This window comes from Elephantulus edwardii, unplaced genomic scaffold (genome assembly GCF_000299155.1).
Source record: "Elephantulus edwardii isolate Elephantulus edwardi_28Jun2011 unplaced genomic scaffold, EleEdw1.0 scaffold00009, whole genome shotgun sequence".
NCBI lineage: Eukaryota > Metazoa > Chordata > Mammalia > Macroscelidea > Macroscelididae > Elephantulus > Elephantulus edwardii.
In genome coordinates, this window is record NW_006399759.1 from 3,908,144 (window position 1) to 3,922,808 (window position 14,665).

A 14,665-nucleotide genomic window follows, 5' to 3' on the forward strand; every position below is an offset into this window, starting at 1 on the left:
GCTGGGATGGAAAACCTCCTGCTTAACAAAATGCCCTTCAGGTGAAATTGAGAATTTTCCCTACACACATATCACAGCATTTGCTTAATATCAACTCATGGCTTTAAATCTTCTTTGTATTTTGATCACCCTGACTTCCAAGACCTTACGTGCTGATTTCTCTTATCCAATCCTACAATGTCATCTGACATTTTTTCCATGTCTACAAAATCACAGTTCTGTTTCTGTTGCCTTGAGCCTAGAGTGAGGACTAAAGGGGAGACCTGTTGTTCCTTGTGTCCTGAGTTTAGGACATTGACTTCCTTTCCCAGCTACTAAGAAAAAAGTTAGTGACTGCGACTTAGTCACACCAGAGGACTCAGCTTCAGCTGTGCACTGGGGTCTCGGCCACATCAGAAGAATAAGGGCACCAACGCATCTGGATCATGTGGCCCTCAGGCTGTTCCCAGGGAGACAGAAGAAGCAAACACACCCGAGGCTGAGGTCTGCAGGAACCACTGGGCAGAGATACTAACCCTGAGAACTTAGTTACTTGCAAATCTCCGTTAGGGGTCTCTGGTGGCACAGTGCATTAGACACTGGCCTGCTGAATGAAAAGATCAGCAGTTTACATGCACCAGCTGCTGTGAGGGAGAAAGATGAACAGTCTCCTCCCATAAAGATTTACAGTCTCAGACACTCAGTAGGTTTGGGTTTGGGCCTCTTCGTTAAATTGCAAGTTCAATGAAAGACACAAGGTTTATGTCCAACCATAGCATGTCAGGCGTTGCAGGGCAGTAAAGTACTTAGTGCCGCTCTTCCAATCCATTATCTTTGTAACACCCATCAAATGACTGAGTTGTTATTGTTATAAGTGCCATCAAGTCGACTCTGACTCATAGCAACACTATCAACAACGAATCAAAGCCCTGCCCTGCCCTGTCCTGAGCCATCCTCATGATCTTTGCCGTGTTCAAGCCCATGGTTGATTGGGCTGTCTTGCTGCTGCTTGATGACATTGAGTCTATTATGACTCATAACAACACTATGAACAACAAATCTGAACCCTGTCCTATCCTGTGCTGTCCTCATCACCTCTGACATGCTTGAGCCCATTGCAGCAGTCACTGTGTCAGTCTGTCTGGTTGAAGGTCTTCCTGTCTTTTACTGACCTTTTCAAGCATGATGTTCTTCTCTAAGGAGGGAATATGTAAATGTGAAGTGCTTGTAGTTTACCAAGGGGTTTGGATAATATGCTAATAAATCAGACATATGGCACCTTTGGGGTAAGATTGGTCAATTTTATTATCCTGCTAGATAATAAGATGTAGCTGTCCCAGAGTCAAAGAGTCAGACAATGAAAGTCAACGACACTGCTCTCAGGAAGGAAGTGGAGTATGATCACCTAGGATGTTAGACCTGAGAACCGTGCATTGACTCCTTCTCATCCAGTACACCAGAGACTCTGTGAGAAGCAATAGCAGAGATTCAGTGGTAATTAGAGGCGGAAGAACTAGAAGACACGTAGGAGACAATGAAGTGGGCTTCCTGGCCCAGAAAGCAAGAACACGGAGTGCCTTCAGATAGAAGGCAGGGTGCTTTATGAGCATTTAAGCCAATGAGCTCAAAGAACATTGCCTGAGTAGGACAGAGGTAACACCATGAACCTGGAGAGGTCTGCTTTCAGGCATGCCTCAGGGGAGAGGTTAATCACATGGGAAGAGATTGCCTGTCTTTGGTGCAGCAGTTGGTGGATTTGAACCTAGTGCCTTTGGAATTGCAGCTCAGCTTCTTACCATGAGGTCACCAGAGCTCCCTGAGGAGAGTGGTTGGCCTGATTAAGAATAAACCTCACAATTTTTAGTACGGAGGCTACGGTCACTATACCAAATTATTGAACCCAGTTGTTGTTATGTTCCATCGAGTCACTTGCGACTCATAGCAACCCTATGTACAAGAGCTCTAAACTCCCTTCTATTCTGTGCCAATCTCACCGTCTCAAACACACTCATTCTCACCACTCCACTCACAGAATTGATCCATCTCATCGAAGGTCTTCCTCTCCTGCACCATCCCTCCACTCTCCCAAACATGATGTCCCTCTCCAAGGACCAGTCCCTCCTTGCAACATGCCCAAAGTATGTCAGACAAAGCTTCAGAATCCTTGACTCCAAGGAGCATTCCTTTTGTCCTTCTCCAGGACAAACCTGTTTGTTCTCCTAGCAGCCCGTGGTATATTCAACACGCTTTTTCAGCACCACAGCTCAAAGGCATAAATTATCCTTCTATCATGCCTATTCGTTGTCCAACTCTCTGACGCATAGCACGTCATTGCAAAGACTATATCCCGGATCAGGTGCACCTTAGTCTCCAGCCTGATGTCGTTGCTCTTCAGTACTCTTGAGAGGGCCCTCACAACTGACTTTCCCAATGCAATTCATCTCTTGATTTCCTGGCTGCTGTAGAGAAGTAAAAAGTTCCAGACAAGGGGAAGCTGGTGCTCAAAGTGACAGAAAGATTTAGAAGGTGGAGCACTGAGTGAGGCATGTTTGACCCCAAGGAACTGGTCTTGGGTTCTTGATTCCACTAACGGGGTTTTCCTCCTCCTTGTGCAGTTACAGGAGGTCACACAACAGTGATCCATGCCCATGCTGAGGTTTTGTTGTTGTTTGTTTGTACAGAATTCTGCCCAGTTCCATGCCTCCAACAACCTTGACAAGTATAGAACCTGTGTAGAATGTGCAAATGCTCACTCTGCTTAGATAACGTGGAGACATGACAGGAACTGGGTAGAAACAATGTGACTCTACAACCTATGTTCACTTTCCTCTCTCACTGCTTCTCCACACGACCAAGGTCCTATTGGTCAGGCTCACAGACCGTCATCCTCCAGCCTTTTTTATACTTGGGAAAACTGAGAAATTACTTGAAAGCATTAACCTATATGAGGCCTTTTGGTAGATGATAGGCTGAACTTTCTCTTAGATATAAAGAAAGCTTTTTAACTCCCTCACTGCTCAAGAAGTCCTCTTTGACTAAGCAGCAATGAGGGAGCTCTGGTGGCGTGGTCCATAGGGAATTGCTCAGCCAACCCAAAGGCCATGACTTTCTGATGGTTCAAATCCCCCCAAAGCTCCCTCAGAGCAAGGTGGAAAATTCCCTTCTTTGTCATTTACAGCCTTACAGACTCATTGGAGGGTCATCTATGTTGTTGTTGTTATGTGCCGTCGAGTTGCCTGCGACTCATAGCGACACTATGTACAACAGCCCTAAACTCCGCTCTGTCCTGTGCCAATCGCACTGTCTCTGACACTCCTATCCCAATTATCCCAGTCACTGAATCAATCCACCTCATAGGGGGCCTTCCTCTCTTGCGCCATCCCTCCACCCTCCCAAGCATGATGTCCCTCTCTAAGGACCGGTCTCTCCTCACAACATGTCCAAAGTAAGTTAGACGGAGCCTCAGAATCCTTGCCTCCAAGGAGCCACCCGGTTTAACCCTTTCCAGGACAAATCTGTTTGTTTTCCTAGCAGTCCATGGTATTCTCAATACTCTTCTCCAGCACCACAGCTCAAAGGCATCAATTCTCCTTCTATCCTCCTTGGTCATTGTCCACCTCTTTGATGCATAACAGGTGATTGCGAAGACCATGGCCTGTATCAGACGCACCTTAGTCTCCAGAGAGACACTACTGCTCTTCAGCACTTTGGAGAGGTCCCTAACAGTAGACTTTCCCATGGCAATGCGCCTTTTAATTTCCTGGCTGCTGGTGCCAAGACTGTTGACTATGGAGCCAAGCAAACTAAAGCTGTGTACAATCTCAATCTCTTCACCATCCATCCTGACGCTGCCAATTGGTCCAGTGGTGAGAATCTTTGTCTTCTTGACATTGAGCCTCAATCCATATTGTAGGCTGCAGTCCTTGACACTCTGCAGCAGGCGCTTCAGGTCCTCCTCAGTTTCAGCAAGCAGGGTTGTGTCATCCGCATAACGCAGATTGTTGATAATTCGTCCACCAATCTTATGTTTGTTTTAACACAGTATCAAGGAGTTGGATTTTAAGTTTGAGGCAGCAATGGGGGAGGTTAACACTTCTTCAACACTCTTACAGTAGTAGCAGCTTAAATGCTCAGCGTTAGAGAAGCCATTTTATATGTTAACATCAGAGAAGTAATTTTCTTCTGACAGCCTTCTCCTGACCCCCCATCCCCACCCCCTGTTTTCCATCAAGTTGGATCCAACTGGCACAAGGGGAGAGAGCCCCTCCTCCTCCAGCGGAGCATCTGGTGGATTCGAACCACTCAGCCTTTTTAAGAAAGGTATGCTTCAATAATTTTGGCAATAATATGTGTTGCTAAGGTTTATGTTTCCTAGTACATGCTGACCCAGCTTGGTTACTGCTCCCTGACTACATGCTGTACCTGGCCCGGGACCTGGACACCCATGAGGAATCAGAAACAATAATGACTCCTGAATGGGAAGCAATTTCACCTGCCAACTTCAGTGAACTTTGTGTAACCTCCATGACCAATTTCTGCATATAAACCCAATCTTTGCTTCTCCTTGGGGTTGGAATGGTTTGAGCAATAGCTGGCATTCTTGACCTGCACATAATAAAAGGTTTCTTATTCTCCACTATTGGCTGAGTTTTTAAATCTCGCATTTTCTGCCATAACATTTGGAGGCTCCAGTGAGATCCTCAGCTCATGTACTAAGATTTCTGAGCTGAGCAGCAAGGGCTCCCTCAGTCCCAGCCACAGCTTCCGGAGAAGAAATGGGAAATGGTGTCACCTGTGACTTTCCAGGAGCCCCTTTACTTATCACGGTTCTGGTGACTGGGACTGAGAGGACTCCCGGTGCTCTTTCTCGATATCAACGAACCTTTATCAAGAACATCTCTGGTGAGTCTGACTCTCTGTATTTCTGGTTTTGGGTCTGGTTTTTCTGTAATGGCCTATAATTCTAGTTCCTGTAATCGTGAAGTAACTTCGAACATGAACTGACGGTGACTCCTTGCCACAACTCAGATGTGAGTGGTCAGTTAGTTTCTGGTTTCTGGTCTGGTTTACCCAGGTTTCTGGTTTGTGTTGTCTGTTTATTTGTCTCTCTGTGGGCTTATTGGGAGGGAAAGTAATAACCTCTGACTACTTGGTTGAGTGATTGTGTGTGTGCATGTAACATGCTGCCTGCAGTAACTGGTGTGTGCATCTATGTGGCAAGGAAATCCTGAGCTACAGAGTCTGATTGGCTCCTGTCCTGTAGTTCTGTGGTCGTGCTGTATGACATAACAGAGACTCACCTCACTTGTGGGTGACCTGGCCTGGGATTTGTATGGGTGCTTCTTAAGCCAAGATGAACCTAAGTGCCCATGAGGGACAGGATCAGATGGATGCCTGTGTGGCCTCTGAATTCAGGGGCACCCTACCCTTGTCTTTCGTCTGCACACTGGGGCACTCCCCAAGCAAGAGAGCAATGTTCTGTTTAAATATATCCACTTTTAATTTACTTCTCCTTTCTCTTTCTTTTGTCTAATACTCTGTGGCCACTTTTTCCTCTTCCTTCCTGTTAAACTCCATATCGTTTCTATAATGTGCTCCTCTCAGTTTAAGTTGAGCTCCCTGGGCTGTTTCGTTCAGAACTTTTCTAAAAGATTCTCTGGAAATTAAGAAGTTAAAATGTGTGCCACCTGCCTCTGCACCCTTTGCAAGGTGGAAGGGCCTTCCTTTGATGTCAAGTAGCTATCTATCTGAAGGCACTTTCCATTTGCACAGTCGGAGCATTCTAGTCTGTTGTTACGAAAATCCCTGGTCATTCAGATCAATTTCCTTATATTAATTCCTGGCTTGTTCTCACCGAGACCCTTTCCCCTTGGGTCTGTCTAGCCATCCCTGTGTAAGTTCCTCCACCAACCTGTTCCTGCACTGAGTCCTCCACAGCTAACTCTATCCTCCTTGTTCCCTTGCCCTGGAGCCTGAGTAAGACACAGTAAAAAAGCTGATCGTTCCAGAACAAGAGCAGGGAATACAGAGGATGTTGGGTAAGAACCCAATGTCTTCTGGCCCTCCTTTGGCACCTTCTGTCGCTACTGTCTCATCCTTGTAGCTATAAACCAGTGTTCTTCTCTTTCTCCCTGAGCAAGGGAGAGCTCTTTGGGTTATGTTGTATCTGACCAAAGAATTAGGAAAAAATAATCAGTAGGCACTTTGTGCTCAGAACTCCTGATCTGTTCCTGGCACTCCAACAACTAGTCCCTGGCAAGAGTCTTAGAGCTGCTGAAGGCAAGAGAGATGTATGTTTCCTTTTTAGAGCTTTGAACCAGCTCCTTCTTGTTCAAACTCCCTACTGAAAATGTCTCTTTCTGCTCTATATACTGACTCAGAACCTGCACTTTAACAAAATCCCAGCTAGAAGAATCTAAAAGTCTAATTACTGGGGAATCTTGTTGACATGTAGTCTCTGATTCTGTGTCTCTGGGGTGGAAAGCCCACCCAGAATAAAACCTTGGTCTCGTCCAATGCTACTTGAACTCCTTATCCTCAGGGTGTTACCTGAGCTTGTTGCCTATCTAAGTAGAACAGAAAATAAAGTAGGAAGAAGAGAAAATCTGGAAAAGACCACCTTCTCTCCTCTGGGGTGAATTACCTTAATTTAGTGTAATAAAACGGGCAAAAGCTTCTGATTTTTAATTTCTCTGGCTGCTTACCTCTAAGTACAGATCCCTCTAAGGCCCCGCATGTCCTGCCCAACCAAGGAAACTTCTGAATCCTCCCTAAAAACAAGTGTATTGTCTCCACTGCTGCAACAGTTACCCTGGACAATCTTCCAGAAACAACTCAGAAAAGGAGTGAACAATTACCAAAACTCATGCCAGTTAGCCGTCCTGAGTGGGACTCCAACATCACTGCAGAGTTCTCGTCATTAGATGCTTCCCACAAAGCTTTACTGTCGGGACTCTGAGCAACTGCTCGGAAAACTACCAATTTAAGCAAAATTAAAGTAATGGAGAATCCAAAAGAATTCCCAGGGCCTTTTTGGAGGGACTTTGTGAAACTTCTCGAGTGCCCACCTCTTTTTTGACCCAATGACTCCTGAGAACACGAGGGCCCATAACCTCGCCTTTGTATCTCAGTCAGCCACACACATCCGTAAAAAACGCTCCAGAAGCTTGAGGGGTTTGCTGGTACGAATACTAGTCAGCTTTTAGAAATCTTCTGCAACAGGCTGATAGCCTGCTTCTTGCTGTAGAAGGTGGTGTCAACTGTGTGCGAAACACACACAAACTGTTCCGCTTGCTATAAGGAAAAAACCCTATAAAGTGTCCTTCAAAAGGACAAAAGTATGTCTGCAAACGGTTACCTTCTGAAACTTTAAGTACCCGACAACTAACAAAAGTCAAATTAACAAAAGTACCGGAAAACTAAGAAAAGACTGAAAAAATGCTATCCTATATATTCCAGGGCCAGTCACTTAAAAAAAGCTCCAAGAGTTTCTCAGAGCAGCAGGGTATTGCAGACGCTGGATACCAAAATTTGTGGAGGTGGCAAAGCCACTTTGCACAGCTACAGTGCACCCAAATCAGCTGCTGGTCTGCGATAAGGTAGAGCAATATGCCTTTGATTCCCTGAAAAAAAAGCAGTCAGTGCTCCTACACTGGCATTACCAGATGGAACAAGACCTTTTCGTCTCTTTGCCCATGAGCTTTCTAATGCAGCAAAAGGAGTGCTAACCCAGATCTCAAAGCAGCTAAACCCAGTTGCTCAGGGCTGGCCTGCCTGCCTGCAGTCAGTAGCTATCTCTGCCCTGTTAGTAAACTCACCTTGGAGCAAGACCTCAGAATAACAACAACCCAGCATGCCATTAAAATGCTCCTCTCTGGAGCAGAGGCTAAGTGGCTGGATTTTCACTACCACCAGAACCCCAAACCCAGCTACTCTACTCATGGATTCTGAAAATAAAACAAAACCCAACTCTGAACAAGTACTTGATACTGTTTATTCCTCCAGATCAAATCTCAAAGACTGTCCCTTCCTACATGCAGAAACTTTGTTCACTGATGGTAGCAGTTTCACGTATAATAGAACTTGGAAAGCTGGGGCAGCAGCCACTACCAATACTGTCGTGTGGGCTGAAAGGGACCTAAGCCCCAAAGACCGAACTCATCGCCCTAATCTAAGCACCAGTGAGCTCAAGGTAAGACTGTTAACATTTATTCTGACAGCCGTTATGCCTTTACAATAGTGCATGTGCATGGAGCATACTACAAAAAAAGGCGCTCCTTACTGCCTCTGGAAAACCGTTAAAAATACTTCTGAACTTTTAAACCTCCTACGAGCTGTGTGGCTACTGTCAAAGATGATACTGTCAAAGACATTGGACTGGAGTAAAACCCGTGACAAAAATAAATCAACTAACAGAGGCCTTGCCCTGGCAGGCTGCTATCAGCGCTGATGCCACAAAGACCACCCCAATGCTTTTGGCCTCTTTCCAAAAAAACAATGCTAAAAGCTGAAAAGGATTTTTCAAAACAAACAAACACACACAAAATACCAAAACTTACCTTTGTCAAAAGATAATAAGACCTGACAAAAATGCAAGGAGGTTTATTCCAAAGCTATAGCCAGACAACATGTAGAAGTAAATTTTACTGAACTCAAGCTAGCACCCTTCAGTTACGAATACCTTCTTGTAGCCAGGTACACCTTTTCTGGGTAAATTCAAGCTCTCCCACATGTACCAAGATGGCTAAGGTTGTTGTAAAACTTCTTTATAAATCTTGAAAACTCTATCAAAGCTATAGATATCATTGGAAAACTACATACAGCTTATAAGCCTCAGAGTTCAGGCAAAGTAAAAAAAAATAAATAAACAGAACGCTTAAAGCCACTCTAGTAAAGTTATACCAAGAAATCTAGCCAGATCTATTAAGTAAATCTTATTAACTAGGGCTTCAGATTTATTTTATAATTAATAAATAATGTTGACATTATTGTTTCAATGTTAGCAGAGATAATTGTTTCAATGTTGGCAGATGCACAAAAATTAGGAAAAAGAAATGATGTAAAATTTCCTTAGTATTGTATGTGGTCACTCAAGCCAGTCCGTTGGATTCTTGCTTACAAAATGTTTAACGTGCCCTTCCTATAATACTAGATATAATGATGAAAGTATTTCTCTTACCCAAACTCTCCATTAATGCTACTAAGCCAAAGACATTCCTCTAGGTCGTATAGCCCTGGTGTACAAGTTGCCGTCCCGCAGTCAATTTTGGTTGCTGTGAGGCTGAACACTGTGACACTGATGTGTCAAATGCATTAATGGTTGACTACCCAGTGCAGACAGAGATTGGGGTGGAGCTCCCCGATTGAACAAGCGTGGAAGGAGGAGTGGCATCCACTTCCATAATAGCTTGCCTCTGGAAACCCTATGAACCTGGATAAAGGGTAAAAGGCACCCAAGTGTCGAGGACTCTCCTTCATAGGGTCATTATGAGTCACCTGCAACTCAACGACACTTAACAACAACAACAACTCCATTAATCTTACTGTTTTAGCCTGGACCCCATCCTATTAATTACTCTTTGTCAAACTTTTCAGCCGAAAAACTCAGTTCTTATTAAAATGTAAAAAAATTTGCAACCTGTGGGACAAATTGCAGACCATGACAAGTTATCCTGACTATGCCAACTGTAGTCAAAATGCCAAGACCTGTGGATTCATTTCTCATGAGTGAAAACAGCACCCGAGTCACCACAGTGGACTGTTAATCCATGATGTGCACCACCCCAGCGAATGTTCACCATTCAACATCACCTACACCATGCAGAGGCAATTGTAAAATCTATCAGATCATTAGCTGAGTTGGAAGATCCTCTCTTCAGCCAGCACCCTGCTCTATCCAGCGCTCCTCCTTTCATCACTAGCCACTGGCTGCAATCCTGCCGCCCACTCTGGTCTCCGTGCTCTCTGCAATGCTCCTGTTCCTCAATACGACTCATCCTTGCTTCTGATTGCTGGCTTTGTCTAGGTGTGAAGCCTCTCTACAATCTGTAAATCATTACGTGTGTGCCTTTCTCTCTCAAATGCATGTTTATAGAGACCAAGAAAGGCTAAAATTTATTAATCTGCTAGGCCTTCGTGTTGTCAAACACACCTTCCCTGCAATACCTATTCTTTCAGGTCTTAGCATTGCTGAAGCAGCAGCTCTCCACAACAACACTAGTCAAAAGAGACATGCAAGTATCTTAACAGCCTTTAGTGTGCCGTTTCCCTTCTGTATAACCAAGTTAAATCCCTAGCCAAAGTTTTACTTGAGAACTGATAAAATTGACATCTCCTGTTTCTCTCTCAGGAGGTTTGTGAGCTACTTTAAGAGAAGCCTATTGCCTTTGTGTCAATCAGTCAAGTGTTATTATTAATATTCTGTAAAAAAAATTAAAAATAACCACGAAGCCCGACAGAATGAGAATCCAGACAATCTTAGCATGAGAAAACATTTAGTTGAAATCCCTACTCGACTTCCTTATTCACTGGAATCTCAAGACCCCTAATACTTCAGTTCCTCCTCCTCCTAACTAGACTATGCATCCTTAAGCACATAATCCAGTCTGCTCAAACTTAGATTGAGTCTGCTACACTTCTGTTCTTCGTATTATGAACCACTAGCAATTGAAGGCCGGATGCTTGCTCAGTGGTTTGGGTGTGTACAAACAGGAGGAGGGAATGTAGTAGCAACTTAAATGTTAAGCATCAGAAAAGCCGTTTTGTTCTGACAGATATTTTAAGAAATGTATGCTTCTATAATATTGGCACTAATACGCCCTGCTAATGTTTTTGTTTCCCTGTACATGCTGATGTACCTTGGTCGCTAATCGCTGACTATCTCCTGTACCAGGCCCGGGGTCTGGACACCCGTGAGGAGTCAGAAACAATAATGACTTCTGAATGGGAAGCAATTTCAACTGCCAACTGTAATGAACTTTGTGTAACCCCCATGCCCAATCTCTGTATATAAACTCAATCTTTGCTTCCTCTCATGGTCGGAATAGTTTGGGCAATAGCTGACGTTCTTGACCCACGTATAATCAAAGGTCTGTTAATCTCCAAGACTGACTGAGTGTTTAAATTTACCATTTTCTGCCATAACATTACCAGGTACTTTGTAGGATCCTCCCATATGAAAGTTGATTAGCACCTAACCCTGGATGAGTTGGATTGACACAGTAACTAGGGCAATAGGGGTAGGTGTGTTGAAGTCAGTGAGACTAGCTCAGAACGGGGAAGGCTTCTGAGCTGATGTACATAAAGTCACTATGAGTGACTCGATGGCACATAACAAGAACACAACATCTGGCACAAACAGTTGATGTTCACCATTAATCCAAAAGGTTGGCAATTAGAACTCAAGCAATGATCCCACTGAAAAGGGGCCTGTTGGTCTGGTGATCTGCGTACATAACATGATAGTGAATACTATTCTCTAGAGCAGGTCTTCTCTGTAATACTTGAGTCAGTTTTCTCAAATCTATGTGCTCCATTAGACATTGTGAAAAGAAAAAGAGAAAATATAGTTATTTATAGTCATAGAACAACTCAGTCATTTCTCTGTAACCTTTTATTCTCTTATTTTTTGCAGTTAAATGGAACGTGTTTTGCTCAAGAAAGCGAAGAAGCTCCATTTCCGCTTTATAGCAACGCTTAGCAGTCAATCTCTTTGAGAAAGGGATGCATCTGTAAATGTATGATAGCCTGTGCCCTGTTCTGAAAGTTTCATAAAAAAACTAAACCCACTGCCATCAAGTCAATTCTGAATCATAAGGGCCCTAGAGACAGAGTATAACTGCTCCATAGGCTTTCCAAGGCAATAAAACATGGAAGCAGACATTCCACCTTTCTCCCATGGAGTGACTTGTAGATTCAAAGCACTAACCTTTCATTTGTTGTTGTTGATGATTGCCTTTGAGTTGAACACGACTCATAGTGACCGCATGAACTAAAGGCTCGAAGCCCCTCTACAACCATCAACATTTATCAAAGTTCATAGAGTTTTCAGAGGCATGTTGTTTAGGAAGTGGATGCCACTCCTGCTTCCAAACCTGTCACAGTATGTTATTGTTGTTATGTGCCATTGAGTCACCTGTGATGTATAGCAACCTATGTACGCAGCTCTGAACCCTTCCCTGTCCTGAGCCAGTCTCACTAACTCTGATGCACCAACTCCCATTGCTCTGGTAACTGTATCAATCCATCTCATCTGGAGTCTCTCCTCACTGTCCTTTCTGAGCATGATGTCCTTCTCAAAGGACCGTTATCTCCTAGCCACGGCCTCAAAGTAAGTGAGATGGAGCTTTAAAATCCTAGCCTCCAAGGAGAAACTTGGTTTCACCCTCTCCAAGACAGACCTATTTGTTTTCTTGGCTGTCCATGGCATGTTCAAGACTCTTCTCCAGCACCACAACTCAAAGGCATCTATTCTTCTTCTGTCATCCTTAGTTATTGTCCAACTCTCTGAAGCATGACAAGTAATTGAGAAGACGATGGCCTGGATTAGGTGCATCTTTGTCTCTAGACTGGCATCGTTACTCTTCAGCACTCACTCTGGAGAGGTCCATGATAGCAGATTTTTCCCAATGCAATTCGTCTTTTGATTTCCTGACTGCTGGTGTATCCTCTGCCCCACCAGGGCTCCTAAAGATTTCTTAAACTCATTGGCATTGATTTCGTTCTAACTCAGCGACTTTCCATTGGGTGTTAGGTTGTAACTCTTTACAAGGGAGCTCTGGTGGCCTAGTGGGCAGAGACTTGTGCTACTAACTCAAAGGTAGCACCTCTCTGGTAGTTTTATGCAACAATAGTTCTGTGGGAGAAAGATGGGAAGACTCCTCCCGTGCAATTTATAGCCTCTGAAAAGTTGCTGGAGGGTCTGTCCCCACTCAGAAGCAATGAGACGAGGCCTTTAACTCTTTACAAGGGGAGATTGCCTGTCTGTCTACCACAGAACAGCTGGTAGATTCAAACTACCAACCTTCCTTCCACTGATGTCCAAGGCTGTAAGTCGTATTTCAGGGAGCTCTGGTGGCCTAGTGATAAGAAGCTGACTGCAATTCCAAAGGCACACAGTTCGAATTCACCAGCTACTCCATGGGAGAAGGATGGGGAATCTCCTGTGTGATTTAGCATCTCTGAAAACTCACTGGAGGGTTACCTATGGATGGTTCTGACTTGACCATATGGCAAGAGACTGTCCATCTTTTCTGGGAAAGTGGCTAGTGAATTAAAACCATCAAAGATGCGTGCTCTTTGGGTAACAGAGCATCCTCCCTCCTGACTACACCATCAGAGCTTCCTGGAAGTATGTTGTTGTGGCTATGCATCCTGGAGTAGGAACAGACTCATAGCTGAGCGTGGGGGGGCTAATACAAAAAGCTCAGTATCTACTATTGCCCAGGAATCCACCAGAGGGTGCTAGACCAAGGCTCAGCCGCAAGGGATCAAAACAGCCCAGGCCTTGAAGAACATTTTTCACACTGGAGGATGCAAACATTATTAGGCCAAGAATTTAATTTGGTGGATGATTGGTCCAGTCATTAGGAATTAAATAGAAAGGAAAATTTCTGTGGACATTGCATATGGTAAGGGTGAGTCATGTTTTAGGAAACTTGTTTCTGTTACACATCATGAGATCAAATGTATTTTTTTAATGTTGGCCATGATCAGAAAAGTATGACAATGCCTATTTTTGAGAGTGGTAGATACAGAACACTCTATTTGCGGAAAGATTCTGGATGTGGTAGGCCCAGGGAGGGAAGTCTCATGAAGGTACTGGTAGGATAAGTCAGAGGAGAGAATCATTCAGCTCCCTAAAAGAACTCCCTAGACTTTGAGAAAAACAACAAGGGTCTGTTTTCCCTTCTGGATAACAAAGAAGCTATGTTTACATCTTTCTTTGTGCTAGAACAAAAACAATGCCTGTGAATGGCTCTGGGTATTGGGAAGAAAAATAGGTGTAAGTCAAGTTTGTTAATGGTTATGAGCAAAGAGTGAGGCAAGTTGTTCTCTTCTTTCGAAAAGGAAATCCTTGCCTGAGACACCTGAGAGCTCTCTGACCATGTGATGTGACACAGACACCCGTAGCTGTCACCTTCACAAATACTCATTGGGTGCCTATTTACATATGTGACAACACTGTGGGAGGGGTGGGTACCTACTAACTCAGAATATTGTTGTCGTTGTTATTGTTATATGCCATCGAGTCACTTGTGACTCATAGTGACCCTATGTACAACAGCTCTGAACCCTCCTCTATCCTCAGCCAATCTTATTGTCTCTGACACACCTACCCAAATTACCACAGTCACTGAGTCAAGCCATCTCATCCAGGATCTTCCTCTCTTATGCTGTCCCTCCACCCTTCCATGCATGATGTCCTTCTCCAAGGACTAGTCCCTCCTTTCAACATGCCCAAAATATGTCAGACGAAGCTTCAAAATCATTGCTTCCGAGGAGCAGACAGCTTTAACCCTCTCCAGGACAAACCTATCTGTTCTATTAGCAGTCCATGGTATATTCAATATTCTTCTCCAGCACCACAACTCAAAGACATTGATTCTTCTTCCATCATCCTGAGTCATTGCCCAGCTCTCTGATACATAGCAAGTGATTGAAAAGACCATGGCCTGGATCAGGTGCA

The 14,665-nt window shown here is 44.1% G+C and overlaps 1 pseudogene; it reads right to left on the reverse strand.

Annotated features, from left to right (window-relative positions):
* Nucleotides 1–364: 364 nt before the first annotated feature.
* LOC102854738 overlaps nt 365–14,665 on the reverse strand; it is a 61,611-nt pseudogene continuing 47,310 nt past the window's right edge.